We start from the raw sequence: 15301 nt of genomic DNA, 5'->3' as shown, positions 1-15301 counted from the left end.
CACTGCCGCATCCTTCTGAAGTTCGATATCCAGGCAGTAATGTCTGGAGAAAGTGTGCGGTGACTTCCAAGTCGCCGCTCTGCAAATGTCCAAGATTGGTACCCCAGCGAACAGTGCTGCGGACGTGGACATCGCCCTGGTGGAGTGAGCAGTAACATGTTCAGTTAAAGGCCGTCCGGCCTTGTCGTGGCAGAATGCAATCGCTGAGGATATCCACCTGGAGATGCTTTGCTTCGTGAGAGGCAGGCCCACTCTTGGTCTGCTGTATGCCACAAACAGCTGTGAAGATTTCCTGAGAGCCTTAGTTTTGTCCAGGTAGAATTTTAGGCACCTCTGAAGGTCCAGAGAATGCAGCGCTCTTTCCGCTGCTGTGGACGGATTTGCAAAGAAGGACCTGAGGACAATTGGCTCGTTGAGATGAAAGTCCGAAGGGACTTTAGGTATGAATTTAAGGTTTGGTCTCAGCACTACCCTGTCTTGTCTGAATTGCATATATGGTTCTTGAATGGACAAAGCTTGCAGCTCGCTAACTCTCCTGGCTGATGTTAGAGCGAGCAAGAGTGCTGTTTTCCAGGAGATGTGTTTGATGGATGCTCGATGGATGGGTTCAAATGGACTTCTCATGAGTTGGTTGAGTACCAGATTCAGTTGCCATGTTGGAGGGACTTTCCGAGGCCTCGGAAAGGATCCGTAGAGCCCCTTCAGGAATTGTTTGACTAGTCTACTGGACCACAGAGAAGGTCCTGTGAAAGTCCTAGTGAATCTAGAGATAGCTGCGAGGTGAACCTTTATGGATGCATGTGCCAGGCCTGACTGTGCTAAATGCAGCAGGTATGGTAGTATTTGTTCAGGGGTGACTGAGAGTGGTCTTAGATCCCGATCCACACACCACATGCAGAACCGTTTCCACTTGAGAGTGTAGGTTTTGTTTGTACTATCCGCTCTCGCTTTCGACAAGATATCCCTGCAGTCCTGCGGGATATTTAGTCCACTGAACTCCCTGTGCTCAGGAGCCAGGCCGACAACTTGAGTGATTGGAGGTTCGGGTGTTGCACCTGACCGTTGGACATTGTTAAGAGGTTCGGGTGCTGCCTCAGACGGATCGGTGACCTGATGGAAAGTCGAAGTAGATCCGAGAACCAGTGTTGTCTCGGCCAGAACGGGGCAATCAGGATTAGGGTACATGGCTCCGCCTTCATCTTCCTGAGGAGCCTCGGGATCATTGGAAACGGAGGAAAGGCGTACGCAAACGCGCTGGACCATCCGATGGAGAATGCATTCCCCAGAGACCCTTGATGGGGATGCCAGCTTGCGTAGTGCGGACATTTGGTGTTTTCTTTGGTGGCAAACAGGTCGATGTTCGGGACTCCCCATTGAGAGAAGACGTGTTCCAGGGCGTTGTCGCTCAGCTCCCACTCGTGGGAGAGGGATCTTTGCCTGCTCAGGGCATCCGCGATAGTATTGTCTTTTCCGGGGACATAGTCCGCCTTGAGTTGGATCCCGTGTAACACCAGCCAGTTCCAGATTTTCTGCGATTCGCGTGATAGAGAGAGCGAACGCGTTCCCCCCTGTTTGTTGAGGTAGTGCATCGTCGTGGTGTTGTCCGTTTTGACGAGCACTGGGGAGTTCTGGATGCGTGGCAGGAATGCCTGTAGAGCAAGATATACCGCCCTCAGCTCCAAGAGATTTATGTGGAGCAGTTTTTCCTGAGAGTCCCACTTGCCGCTGATTCGAAGATCTTGTAGAACGGCGCCCCATCCTTCCAAGGAGGCGTCCGTGGTGATCACCAGAGGTGTCGCCGGAAGGAGAAACGGTAATCCTACATTCAGATTTTTTCGATTCCTCCACCAAGCTAGGCTTGTGGACATTTTTGGTGTGATTTGCACAATGTCCTCGAAAGAGCCAGTGCTTTGGGTCCATTGGGTTGCGAGAGCTTCCTGCAATGGGCGCATCCTGAGTCGGCAGTGAGGGATAAGGAGTATGCACGAAGACATCATTCCCATGAGGGATGTGTAAGTGCGCACTTTGATGTATGTTTTTGTCGCCACAGCCGTGGCCAGAGATAGTATCTTGTCCGCCCTCTCCTTCGAGGGAAAGGCCTTCACGCACTCCGTGTCCAGGATAGCCCCTAGGAAGGTGATCCTTGTCGTAGGGGTGGTGCAGGATTTTTTGAGATTGATGGTTAATCCTAGCCTCTGAAAAAGATTGGTGCAGGCGCAGGAGGATGCTGCCGCGTCCTCGACTGAGGGTGCTTTCACCAGCCAGTCGTCTAGGTAAGGGAAGACTTGGTGACCCAACTGACGCAGAAATGCCGCCACCGGTGCTAGGCACTTCGTGAAGATCCGCGGCGCGGACTTGAGGCCAAATGGTAGGACTCTGAACTGATAATGTCGGCCCGCCACCTCGAACCGCAGGAACTTTCTGTGACGCTTGAGGATGGGGATGTGGTAGTAGGCATCCTGGAGATCTAAGGATGTCATGAAATCTCCTTGTTCGAGAGTGCCCAGGATTTCTTGAATCGTCACCATCCTGAACGATTGGCTCCGTAGGAAGGCATTGAGTGCCCGAAGGTCTAGAATGGGCCTCCACTTGTCCTCTTTCTGTCTTACAAGAAAGAAGTGTGAATAAAACCCCTTCCCCTTCTGGGATGCTGGAACTCGTTCAATTGCTCTTTTTTGTAGCATTATAGCGAGTTCTAGGGTAAGGAGCCGTAGATGTTTGTGCGTCCGTCTTTTGGGAGGTGTGTTGGGAGGCAGGGATGTGAACTCGAGAGAGTGTCCGAATCTTATAATTTGGAGAACCCATCGGTCCGTGGTGATGTGTTGCCAATTGTCGAGGAAATGGGTCAGTTTTCCTCCAATTTGAAAGGATGTAGAGGGTGGTGGGACTGGCTGGAGTAATCGGTCACTGGCGTCCGCCAGCGCCCCTTTTGGAATTCCTGCCCCTGAAGGTAGATCGTCCGTATGAAGATTGACGGGCTTGTTGTTGTTTATGCTGGTATTGATTTTTGTTGGTAGAGGAATACGAGGACCGGTTCTGGTAGGAACCGCGATAAGAGGACTGACCTCTGGATCGGTTTCCTCGAAAGGACTGGTTCCGGGACTGTAACGTGCCTAGCGCCCTTGCAGTGTCGGTGTCCTTCTTGATAGTTTGCAGTGCCTCGTCGATCTTGTCCCCAAAGAGATGCTGGCCGTCGAAGGGCATGTCCAGCACCTTCAATTGTACTTCCTGGCGGAACGACGTCGTCTTCAGCCATCCTTGACGGCGTAGCACAGCCGCTCCGGCTAGTTGATGGAAGCCAGTCATGGCTGCATCTATAGCGCAGTCAATTATTTCCGCCGCCGAAGATTGACCTTCCGACAGGAGAGCCTTGACCTCCCCCTTTACGGCATCAGGCAGTTCCTTCAGGTATGGGGCAAGGTCCTCCCAGAGTTGGCGATTGTAGCGCCCCAACAAGGCAATGGAGTTGGCGATCTTGATGGTCATGGCCGACGTGGACGTGAATCTCTTCCCTATCGTGTCCAGCTTCCTGCCTTCCTTGTCCGGAGGAGCGGACAGTGGGGAGGAAGGGTTGCGGGAGTGTTTCTGGGCCGCCTGCGTGACCACCGAGTCAGGTTTTGGGTGCCCGTTGAGGCAAGCCGCCGCCTTAAGTGGGGCTTTATATTTCTTGTCCAGGCGCGGAACAACCGCAGGCACGGAAGCGGGTGTCAGCATCAATTTCTTGCCCTGTTCCCACAAGAACTCTATGATTGGAATAGATTTGGTTGCCTTTTGTGTCTGCTCTTTGAAGTCATGCAGGAAGCAGTCCGTTTCCGTTGATTCCACTACCATATGGAATCTCTTCGCTGCCCGTTCCACAATTTTGTGGAAGCCTGCTATGTCCACAGGCGGCGAATCCGCCTGTCGCGGTTCAGGTGAAGCCGGGGATGGCGCTACATACTCGTTATCTCCATACTCGTTATCTCCATCCTGGTCCGAGTGGACCGAGTGGACTTCCTGGACCTCTCCTTCCTCCAATTCTTCCTCCTCCTCGTCGTCGTCCGAGGAGTCCATCACCTGAGGCTGGGTCTCACGGTGGGTTTGGGGGTGAGTTTGAGACCGTTTTGGGGCAGACGCTGGTGTATGGTCTACCGGTGTCTGATGACCACTGTCCGCATCCGGGAATCTTAGCTTGTAGTCCTGCACAAGGAACCGTAGGTCATTGACCAGAGTCGCCGGTAGGCATATCATGGGGGTGACCTCCGTGCGGACACTAGTGTGGATGGAGTGTTCCTGAAAAGTTAGGTCCTCCTGCTCCTCATCGGTGCTTTGGCACTTGACGTTGAGGTCCGAGATGGAGGTAGCTGGACCCATGTGGTCATCCTCTTCGGATTCCTCACTTTGGAAGATGTCGTGAGGTGGTTGCATCTCCACTTTGCTCGGAGACGTGGTTTCCGGGGTAATTTGCGTTTTTCTAGACTTGCTAGACGCAGCATGTGTTCCTGTCGACGTCGAGTGCGTCGTCGACGGCGGTGGCATGAGGGTCGGCATCTCTACCAGTTCGGATTTTTTCCATGGTTCCGATGCCGTCTCCGACGACGAGTCTTCCTTCGTCGTCGGCGTCGTCGACGACGACGGTCCCTTCGTCGACGGTTCCTTCGTCGACGGTTCCTTCGTCGACGGTTCCTTCGTCGACGGTTCCTTCGTCGACGGTGTCTTCGTCGACAGTGTCTTCGTCGACGGTGTCGTCGTCGACGGTGTCGTCGTCGACTGCGTGGACGACTGTACCTTGGTCGTCGACGACTTCGATGACGATGTTGTCGTCGTCGGTACCTTCGTCGACGGCGAGCCCGCCGTCGACGGTGTCTTCGTCGACGTCTGTGAGTTCTTCGACGACGGTGTGCTCGTTAATGACGATGCCGTCGTCGATGGTGTGGTTCTCGTCGTCGACAGGGTCTTCGTCGTCGACGACGATTGAAGTAATATAATAGAGGAAACAGGTCTACCTGATGATGTTGAGGAAGTAGTCGTCGTCGTCGACGCTGAAGGCGATGACGCTGATGTCGTCGACACAGTGGTTGTGACAGAGGTTGTTTTGTGGGTCTGTCTGGTAGACGATGGAGCAGGCCTTTTGAAGGTGTGATCAGCCTGAACAGACACTGAAGATGACGTAGATCTTGCCTCTGAAGACTTTTTTGTCTTCGTAGGAGGAGTGTCTGAGGGGCCTGGGGAAGATACCCTAGGCCTCTTTTTAGAGACTTCTGAGCTTTTGGAAACACTGCTCTCAGAAGATTCAAGATTGTCTCTGTCCTTCAGCCTGTCCAGCCAGATGAGAAGGCGTCCTTCCCTGTCTCTCACAGTCTTTTTATGGAAAGACCTACAGATCCTGCACTTGTCCGAGACATGATCTGGGTAAAGGCAGTACAAGCATAGCTCATGCTTATCATCCACATGGATCCTCTTCTTCCCACAGGAAGAGCAGGCCCTGAACAGGGCTTTCTTCTGTGACTCCGACATGGAAGAAGTTTGTGGAAAGAAGCCACTTACTGCAAACAGTGTAGTGAAGAATCCTTGAAGGGTTGAGAGCGAGGAATCACTTTTGAAGAAAGTTAGATGATTATAAGTAATCTTGAGCAGAGCTCAAGCTGGAGACTCCCTAGCACAACGTGCGGTAGAAAATCTGAGGGACTGGGGCTCCTCCCAGGGAGGTCCTAGAGGGAGGTCGGAGCTGATTGGCTGACTGTAAGAGTTTGGTCCTTTTTACATAAGGACAAGGAAAGGCCACTAAGGGGAGACCCTTGGGCCTATTTTCTCTATGTATGTCTATAGGACATTACTTTTTTATTTACCGGAGGCTCCCGTCTCGACGACGGGGAATGATTCAGGCATGTGAATCTATGAAAGACACCCAAATACTGGATAAAGTCAGACTTTCACCTAGATGGTATAGGTCTTTGGATCATTGGAGAGATTCTGGAGCTGCAAAACGTATGCAGGACTACGCCAGCTCGCAGCACAGGTCTCCTCTTCAGGATCTAGTGGAGGAGATGGACAAGCATAGTCCTCCCAGGCGCAAATCTCCGGTGAGAACACCAACTAGATCTCCCAGAAGGACCCGATCTCCCAGAAAAGACCCAGAGGAGTGGGTCAGGTCTTGCTCTCCTAGACGAGAAGTGCGTCCGAAACGATCCGAAGAGAGGAGGCACAGTGTCCACCGTAGACGTCGACGAACTCTGTCTACTTCCTCTACCTCTTCTACCAGGTCTTCCAAGAGGGACTACTCCCCTACTTTGACGGACAGTCCTACGTCCCGATCCTCCCCAGTGGATGACATTGGCACGTATCTGGACATCTTGCAAAGAGGAGCTCAGAAGCTGAACATTGAAATGTCTGTCCCTCAGGTTACCACGACAGTCATTTTTGAGACTTTACACAAAAAGGCGATCACCCGTCCTCTACTGCCATTAGTTCCGGGGATTATAGATCCTGTCAAGGAGGTATTCCTAACTCCAGCGGCTATCAGAGCGGTGCCAGCCCGCATCCAAAAGAATTACAAACCGGCCTCTTCTGACCCGGTTGTTGTAAGATCGGACCCGCCAGCAGACTCTGTTATTGTGGCGGCGGCGAGGAAGACACACGCAGTGGCAGGTTCTTCTTCCGTCCCCCCAGACAAGGACAGCAAGACGCAAGACTCCTGGGGTCGCAAAGTTTGCAACTCAGCTGCGTCGACTCTTAAGGTTTCTAGTGCGGCTGCACTTCTGGGTCGGTACGACAGAGCCTTATGGGACTCTATGGAAAGGTTCAAAGCCAAGCTGCCAAAAGAAGACCAGCAGGACTTTGAAGAGACCGTGACTGAAGGATGTCTGGTGGCGAATAAGATGATAAGCACGGCTGCGGATGGGGCTGTCCTGTCGGCGCATTCCTATTCTCATGGGGTTTGTGCCAGGAGATCGGCATGGTTGCGCTTGACAGGCCTGAAGCCGGATGCTCAACATCGCATCCTTAATCTCCCCTTTTCGGGTTCCGCTCTTTTCGGTGAGCATGCGGACGAAGAAATGACCCGAATGAAGACGGAACTGGACACAGCGAAACCGGTGGGCTTGGAAAAGAAGAAAGAGTTCAAGCGTCGTTTCAAGCCCAACAGGGGGAGAGGGGCTCAACAGAGGGTTCAAACCCCTCAATGGTCCCAAAGTAAAGCCCAAGGAAAACCCCAGTTTCGAGGTAAACCTGGCAGAGGTAGAGGAGGTCATCAACAATCCTCTACCACTACAAGAGGAGGAAAAGCCTGATCAGTGGCTTCCTCTGGCGCCGTTGCCCACTCCAGTGGGAGGAAGTGCTTTACAACACCTGGCAGAGTGGGTCAGCATCACCAAGGATCAGTGGGTGCTGAATATACTGCGCAATGGATACAAACTACGTTTCCTTGCTCCTCCAAAGAACATACCTCCAAAGAGCGCTTCCCCTCACCAACTAAGCTTGCTCCGAAGAGAGGTAACAGTCCTACTACAAAAGCGAGCGATAGAGGAGGTTCCTCTCGCTCAAAGAGGAAAGGGAGTTTACTCCAGGTACTTTCTTGTCCCCAAAAAAGATCAGGAGGACAAGTTCAGACCAATACTCGATCTACGACTTCTAAACAAGATCATCATCAGAGAAAAGTTCCGCATGCTGGCTCTTCACCAAATATGCCCACATCTTCAAGTCGGAGATTGGATGTGTTCGGTGGACTTGCAAGATGCGTACTTTCACATCCCAATTGCTCAACAACATCGCAAGTACTTGAGGTTTGTCGTAGGGAACAAACACTATCAGTACACGGTGCTACCCTTCGGTCTCAAGTCCGCACCACGAGTCTTCACCAAATGCATGGCGGTGGTGGCGGCTTTTCTGCACAAGAAGGGACTCTTCCTATACCCATACTTGGACGACTGGCTCCTAAAAGGTCCGTCTCCAGTGCGGGTAAAGCACGATCTACATCTGTGTCTTCTCCAATTGCACAGGCTCGGTCTCCATGTGAATCTGGAGAAGTCAGTCCAGCGGCCTACACAGTCAATTCACTACCTAGGCTCCGTTCTGGACACAAAAGTGGGAAAAGCGTTTCCTTCGGAGGAGAGACTTTTTTCCCTGAACCAGAAATGTGGAATTCTGATAGACTCTCGGCTTCCAACAGCCCGACAAGTCGCATCCCTGCTGGGTTCCATGGCATCCTGCATCTGTCTCATCCCAAACGCAAGGCTGAGAATGCGGCCTCTACAGCAGGCCCTGGAGGATCAATGGGACCAGGCGACAGGACTTTGGGAGGATCGCATCAAGCTCTCCCAAGCGACGAAAGACGCCATCAAATGGTGGACACGGAAAAAGAATCTGCTGGTGGGGGTTCGGTTTCACCAGCCTCTTCCAAACCAGTCGATAGTGACGGATGCCTCTCTACAAGGTTGGGGAGCGCATATGGGTCCGCTTCAGATTCAAGGCCTGTGGTCTGCGTAGGAGCAGACATACCACATCAATATGCTGGAACTCAGAGCGGTATTCCTGGCTCAAAGCGTTTTTACCAGCGATAGAGTCCAACTCAGTCCTAGTTCAGACAGACAACACGACCACCATGTTCTATCTGAACAAACAAGGAGGCACAAGATCTCGCCCTCTGTCTCGAGAGGCTCAGGCAATTTGGCATTGGCTCCTCTCTCGAGGCCTCACGATAGTGGCGGTGCACCTGCCAGGCGAGTTGAACGTAAAAGCAGACGCACTCAGCAGGCACTTCGAAGATCAGCCAGACTGGGTGCTAAACGACGATGTGGTGGAAGAGCTTTTTCGTTGCTGGGGTCGTCCAGCCATAGATTTGTTTGCAGACGACGAAAACTCCAAATGCCACGCCTTCGCGTCCAGGTTCCACCGGCCTGGAACTCAGGGGAATGCTCTGCTGATGGATTGATCAGGGACGTTCGCTTACGCGTTTCCTCCCCTGGCTCTGATTCCGAGAGTAGTTTCCAAGCTCTGCAGGTCGAACATGGAAATGATCCTGATAGCTCCGGATTGGCCGCGGCAGTGGTGGTACCCGGACCTTCTACATCTGTCTGTGTGTCCACACAGACGACTCCCTTGCAGGCCGGACCTGTTGAGCAAAATGAACGGGAGGATGATGCATCCCAACCTCCCATCATTGAACCTAACAGCATGGCTCCTGAGGTCCTGCAATATGGACATTTGAACTTGCCTCCCGAGTGCATGAACATTTTAAAGGAGGCTAAGAGACCTTCCACGAGAACGTCCTATGCGTTTAAGTGGAAGCGGTTTTTCCTATGGTGTAGGGATCATCACCTTGATCCGACTACAGGACAGGAGGACGTCATCTTGCCATACCTCCTTTCCCTAGCTACTGCTGGTTTGAAATACGCTTCTATTAGGGTGCATTTGTCAGCCATAGTAGCATACAGAAAATCTCCAGATCAGGTTTCTTTCTTTCAGGTTCCAGTGGTTAAGGACTTACTCCAGGGGTTGAAGAAAGTGTATCCCCCTGTGCGAAATCCTTCTCCTCCATGGGAATTAAACCTGGTGCTATCCAGGTTAATGTCACCACCTTTTGAGTCCATCCACAAGGCCTCTTTGCAACATCTCTCTTGGAAGGCAGCCTTTTTGGTGGCGATTACCTCTGCTCGCAGAGTCAGCGAGATTCAAGCTCTCTGTGCGAAAGAACCATACACTATCTTTCATCGCAATAGGGTAGTCCTAAGGGCTCATCCAGCTTTCCTACCTAAAGTCATCTCTGATTTTCATATAAATCAGTCCATTTCCCTCCCTTCATTTTTTCCAAATCCTACGACCCCAGCCGAGCGGTCACTTCACTCCTTAGATCTTAAAAGAGTGCTTAAGTTCTATTTGGAAATGACCAAAGGGATTAGGAAAACGGACCAACTGTTTGTGAACTATGGTTCAATGCGAACAGGTTTTCCAGCGGCCAAGAGGTCCATCGCGAGATGGATTGTCTCTTGCATTAAATTGGCTTATCAGCTTGCAGGCAAGCCTTTGTTGCAGTCACCCAAAGCGCATTCCACTAGAGGGAAGGCCGCTACAGTAGCCTTCTTGTACGACATTCCAATGTCGGAGATATGCAAGGCTGCGACTTGGAAATCAGTTCATACCTTTACGAGACATTACTGTCTCGAGTCTGATTCCAGGGCCGATACTCAAGTAGGACAAGCCTCTTTGAGGAATCTATTTGGGTAGCCTACGGCCTGTACAAGCTTAGTAAATACTAGGCTTAATATGGTTTATTACTGTATTGTTACTCCTTTGCCCGCAGGGAGATGAGGTGAGGCTCGCTATTCTATTCTAATGCTTATGACTATTGATGAGGATCCCCTGGAAGAGAAGGATTAGTTACTTACCTGTAATCCTAGTTCTCTTCCAGGGGTATCCTCATCAAAGTCATAAGCAACCCTCCCGCCTCCCTGGGCAAAGGACATTCTTTAATAAGGAGATATGGTTAACCTATTTGTTATTGGGTTTATTTTCAGTCTCCGAAAAGAACAACTGACCTAACTCTCACCCCTGAGGCATGATGGGATACTGGGGGTCATGAGTGCCTTAAAGGCACGGTGTCAGTTTATTGCTATGTAGCTACAGGTTAGCTTTTCAGTCTTTTTAGACTGTGTGTTTGCAATGCAGCCTGGGAGCTTTCTATGCTTCCAGTGAGTTATAAGAATTTCTACTGCTTTCTGAGCATTAAAACAGTTTCTAAAACAAACTTTGTGTTGTTTCTCATGTTTCTAATGCTTATTATTATTACATGTATGGTGGAAATTCTACACAGCATATTTCAGCTCTGTTTTTATTGGATGCTATTGCATGTTATATATATATATATATGTATTTATATATATATGAGTATATATATGTGGGACACATATAATGTAGTGTTTCCGGGGTCCCGCACATGGGCGGGAATATTCTAATGCTTATGACTTTGATGAGGATACCCCTGGAAGAGAACTAGGATTACAGGTAAGTAACTAATCCATCAGCAGTCCCTTGACAGCTTGCGAGTCCTGCGGCTGCACTGAGAAGTATAAAGCTTCAAAACCAGAGGTGGTAAGTGGTCGTTTTAAAATAATCGCAATGAAATACTGCCAACCCTCCTCCTCTTTTTTAATTGTCTGTCTAGCCGATGGACGGCATAGGCGGTGAGGGGGTGAGGTGGGGGGGGGGGTAGCTGCACCAATTTCTGGACCAGAGCTGAGGTTTGCCCACATTTCAGTTACAAATGCCACATCTGCACACTGTACTTTCACTAAGTCGGAGAACTCTTGAGACCTAGGGGTCTATTATAATGGCAGGTGGATGGCCACCGCCCGTATGGCGGTGGCGATCTGCCCGCCATTATACACTGCCCGCCTCCCATTTCCCCAGCCATATTATCATGGCGGGGGACCCCCGCGGACGGAAGACCATGTAGAAAAGGGGCATGATATGGTGGCGGTGTCTACAAGACACCACCAGACATATTATTATGCAGGCAGGAAGCTGCCTTTCCGTGGCGGTGTTTCCGCCACGGAAAGGCATGCAGATTGCTCAGTTGGGGGCCTGTTGCGGGTCCGCAGTATGTTAGGGGTGGGGGGGCACATGGGGGGTACCTATGGTACCCCCCTGCATTTGTATGGATGGCATGGCAGGCACCGCGCACACATGCCTTTTTTGCATTGCGGTGGGTGCTGCTGACAGCACCGCCCGCCGCAATGCAAAAAATGCAGGTTGCGCCCGCCAGTGTGGCGGGCACATCCTAATTGCGTCTGCAGGACCGCCGCACACATGGCGGGTGGTCCCATTTCCCGGGGTGATGGCGGGCGGACAAAGCCGGCCCACCGTCGTAATAGACCCTAAAGTGTTCAGTTGCATGCAAGAGAGGTTTGAAAGTGTTGGACCAAAGCATTTCCTGTTTACCTGAGTAGTTGCCCATGTGTCACCTGAGTTATTTGCCAGCTTTGGCCTGGGGCACCCAGTATAATTGGGGCAGGAAAGATGGGAGGAGGTGTGGGCAGGAGTGTTAAGTATAGTATCAGGAGGGGGCGTGGCCGGCTGCATGGCTGAGTGAGACGTGTCTCAGCGCAGCTCCTGGCAAGACTGCGTTTGATCCGCCGAAATAACTGCCTGACACCACAAACTTTGTGGAAATTAGCTAAGGAAGCGGCGGAAGGCGTGCGGCGCCGGGTGAGAACACCGCCCCTGTCCTGCATCTGAGCGGAGGCGAGATATTAGGCGGCAACCCCCCGGAGACGGCGGACCTGGTCGCCTAAGATGGCGGCGCCCGGAGACACTGGGACCTGTGCCTGAGGTGAGGGTGCGACGGTGAGGACATTGAGAGGCGCCTCCCCACCCGTGCGAGCGCGGAAGACCTGGGCCTCGCTTTGCCTTGCTGCTGGAGTTTCTCCCGCCCCCCTCGGACGCTCTAGAACTCCCGAGAGCGGACACGGAGTGGGGCCTGTGAAGCCAGGGCCTGGATTTGCTGCTCCCTGCCCGGACTGTGGGGCCAACACGGGGAGGCCCGGCGCAACTCTGGGGAGGCCGCAGGTGGGTCGGAATTCCAGCAGTGACCCCCGGGATTGGACCGTGGTGGCCATCCAGCCTCCCCCCCACCCTCCCACCCCCGCTGTTAAGGGCGGTGCGGGCCTGCGGGACAAGGGCCTGGACACGGAGGTAACGGGTGGCTCTGAGGCCCTGAATTGCGAACTGGGCTCCCTGCTCGGGCCCCCCTCCTTCCCTCCGGGGTGCACTGGGGGATCCTCGGAGACTGCGAGCCGGGACGGTGTCCCGAGTGCAACGTGGACAGGGCCTGACCCACCGAGCTAGATCTGGTCGTCCCACTGCGGAGAGCCCATTGGAACAGGAAATTGTGCTGGGGATGCCCGCGTCGAGGTGGAAACGAGAGATTCATACCAGACCCTGTGCCAATACCGCCCTGGGAGCGCTGAGAACACTGCCCCCTCCCCACGCCTGCTTCAAGAACCAACAGCGGGGGGACCTTTAGAAGGCACCATGGGCAAGAGAGACCCGGCGCCAAGGCCTGGCAGGCAGGAATCCATTGAGAACTATACCACTACACGAGCGCAGAGAGATGCAACAGGGGGGGGCCAAGGATGTGCAAACGGACACCGCTATGCTCCTAGAAGCGATTCAGGCCTCGAGAACTGTCATACAGAACTCTAGAGCAGCCCTGGAGACTAAGATCGGAGAGGTGGGTTCGGAGGTCCTCTTGCTGCGCCAAGACTTCAGGAACTTATCTGACAGAGTGGGCACGGCGGAGACCAGAATCTCGGAAACAGAGGACTCCGTTACCTCCCTCAAAAAAGATATGGCGGAATTGCAGGCCTCTCACAGACAGCTGCTGTGGCGGGTGGACGATGCGGAGAACAGAGCGCGCAGAAACAACCTGCGCTTTGTGGGCCTGAGGGAAGGAATTGAGAAGACCGACACTGCGGCTTTCCTGCACTCGTGGCTCACGTCCGTGTTCCCGCAGGCTCGCTTCTCTAACTGCTTTGTGATCGAGAGAGCACATAGGGCGCTCCTAGCCAGGCCACCGGAGGGAGCGAGACCTCGCCCGATCATTGCACGATTCCTCAATTATGCAGACAGGGACCTCATCCTTAGAGAAGCTCGGAAAATGGGAGAAATCAAGTTTGAAAACACCGTCATCATGATCTTCCCTGACTATAGCCAAGATGTGCAAAAGCAAAGGCGATCCTACGACACTGTGAAGGCCAAACTACGAGAGCTGAACATTTCCTATATGCTACTCTTCCCTGCGAAACTGAAGGTATTATTTAAGGGCAAGTCACACTTCTTTAATCGCCCGGAGGAGGCCTGGCACTGGCTGGAGGAGAGACCATTGCTGCGAGAGGCGGAGGAGGAGGGCCGTAGAATCCGTGATGAACAGGCGGCAGCCAACTTCAGGAGGAGCCCGACCGAATCCCAGAGGACAAGGCATCATCGGACAGGTAGACAATCGCAACGGACACCATACCCGCCCCAACAAGCAGCACCCGGAGGTGGTCGGGGAGGTGGAGCCGCTGCCAACAACGGAGATCCCACACAGGGGTCCAGATTCAGATGCCTGCTCCCAACGTCGGGAAATGTGTCGGAACACGAGGACGATATGAATATCTCGGACGTGGAGGAACAGACGGAGCAATCCGTACACCCACTAGCCGTTGCCATCCAAGATCAAGAGCAAGGAGGGTCGGGCAACGCCGAGGCTACTGAACCTGATACGCAAGACTCCCATTCCTGAGGAGCTGAGGGACTGGGATCCAGTATAGCAGTTCTTTGCCTGGGACACGCAAGTATCACTTTGTCCTTTGGGGTGGGCATACACCACTTCAGATCTTGAGATTGGACAGCTAGACATTTCTTAGTTGGGGTATTGAGGGGTGGGCGACAGACCTTGCTGCCTGGTTGTCCGAGCCGTCGATGGTTGTATGGGCGGGATGGCCGGGGGGTACAGGTGGGGTGGGGGCGGGGGAACAGGGATTGTTCATTCAGTTGGGTTGTTTGAGGGGGGGGAGGAGGAGGGAAGTACGTTGTTGGGTGCACACAGTCATGGAGATTGGCGCATTCTGTGGCTTTCTGGTAAGAGCTACTGCCCGTCGTGTTTGACCCCACCGATTAGATTGTAAGTAAATTGTTGTTATACTTATGGCCACTGAAACACTGCAGGTCCTGACGTGGAACGTCAATGGTCTGGGTAACAAGATCAAACGTGGACTGGTGAACAGCTATCTCAAGAGAGTAGGCCCAGACATTATTTTCCTACAGGAGACACACTTGAGGGGCACGGCCTGTGCATTCATAGCAAGGGGTAGATATAAGGTGTTGGGCCATGCGGGATACACAACTGACTCTAGGGGAGTAGCGATTATTGTCAAGAATACCTTCCCTTTCCATGTCAAGCGTACGTGGGGAGACCCGATGGGAACTTGTATAGGAGTACAGGGGTCCTGGTGTAGACGCACCTACACTCTAGTATCAGTATATGCCCCACCCAAGTTGCAGGCAAATGCGCTAAAGATGCTTGCGACCATACTCTTAGACACCTCAGATACCATACAGATAGTGGGGGGTGACTTTAATGATGTGATGGACAGGGGTCTTGATAGAACAGGAGCGGCTGGAAATCGAGAAACCCAAACTCCCCTGGCTCACATGATGTCAGAGATAGGCCTAACCGATGTCTGGCGGCTGTTACACCCGAACACTAGGGCATACTCATTTTACTCGGCCGCGCACAAGGTGTTTTCCAGGCTGGACTATGTCTTTATGCCTAGACAAGAACTAA

The sequence above is a fragment of the Lissotriton helveticus genome, chromosome 8 (genome assembly GCF_964261635.1).
Source record: "Lissotriton helveticus chromosome 8, aLisHel1.1, whole genome shotgun sequence".
Lineage (NCBI taxonomy): Eukaryota > Metazoa > Chordata > Amphibia > Caudata > Salamandridae > Lissotriton > Lissotriton helveticus.
Note: the sequence above shows the minus strand (reverse complement) of the source record.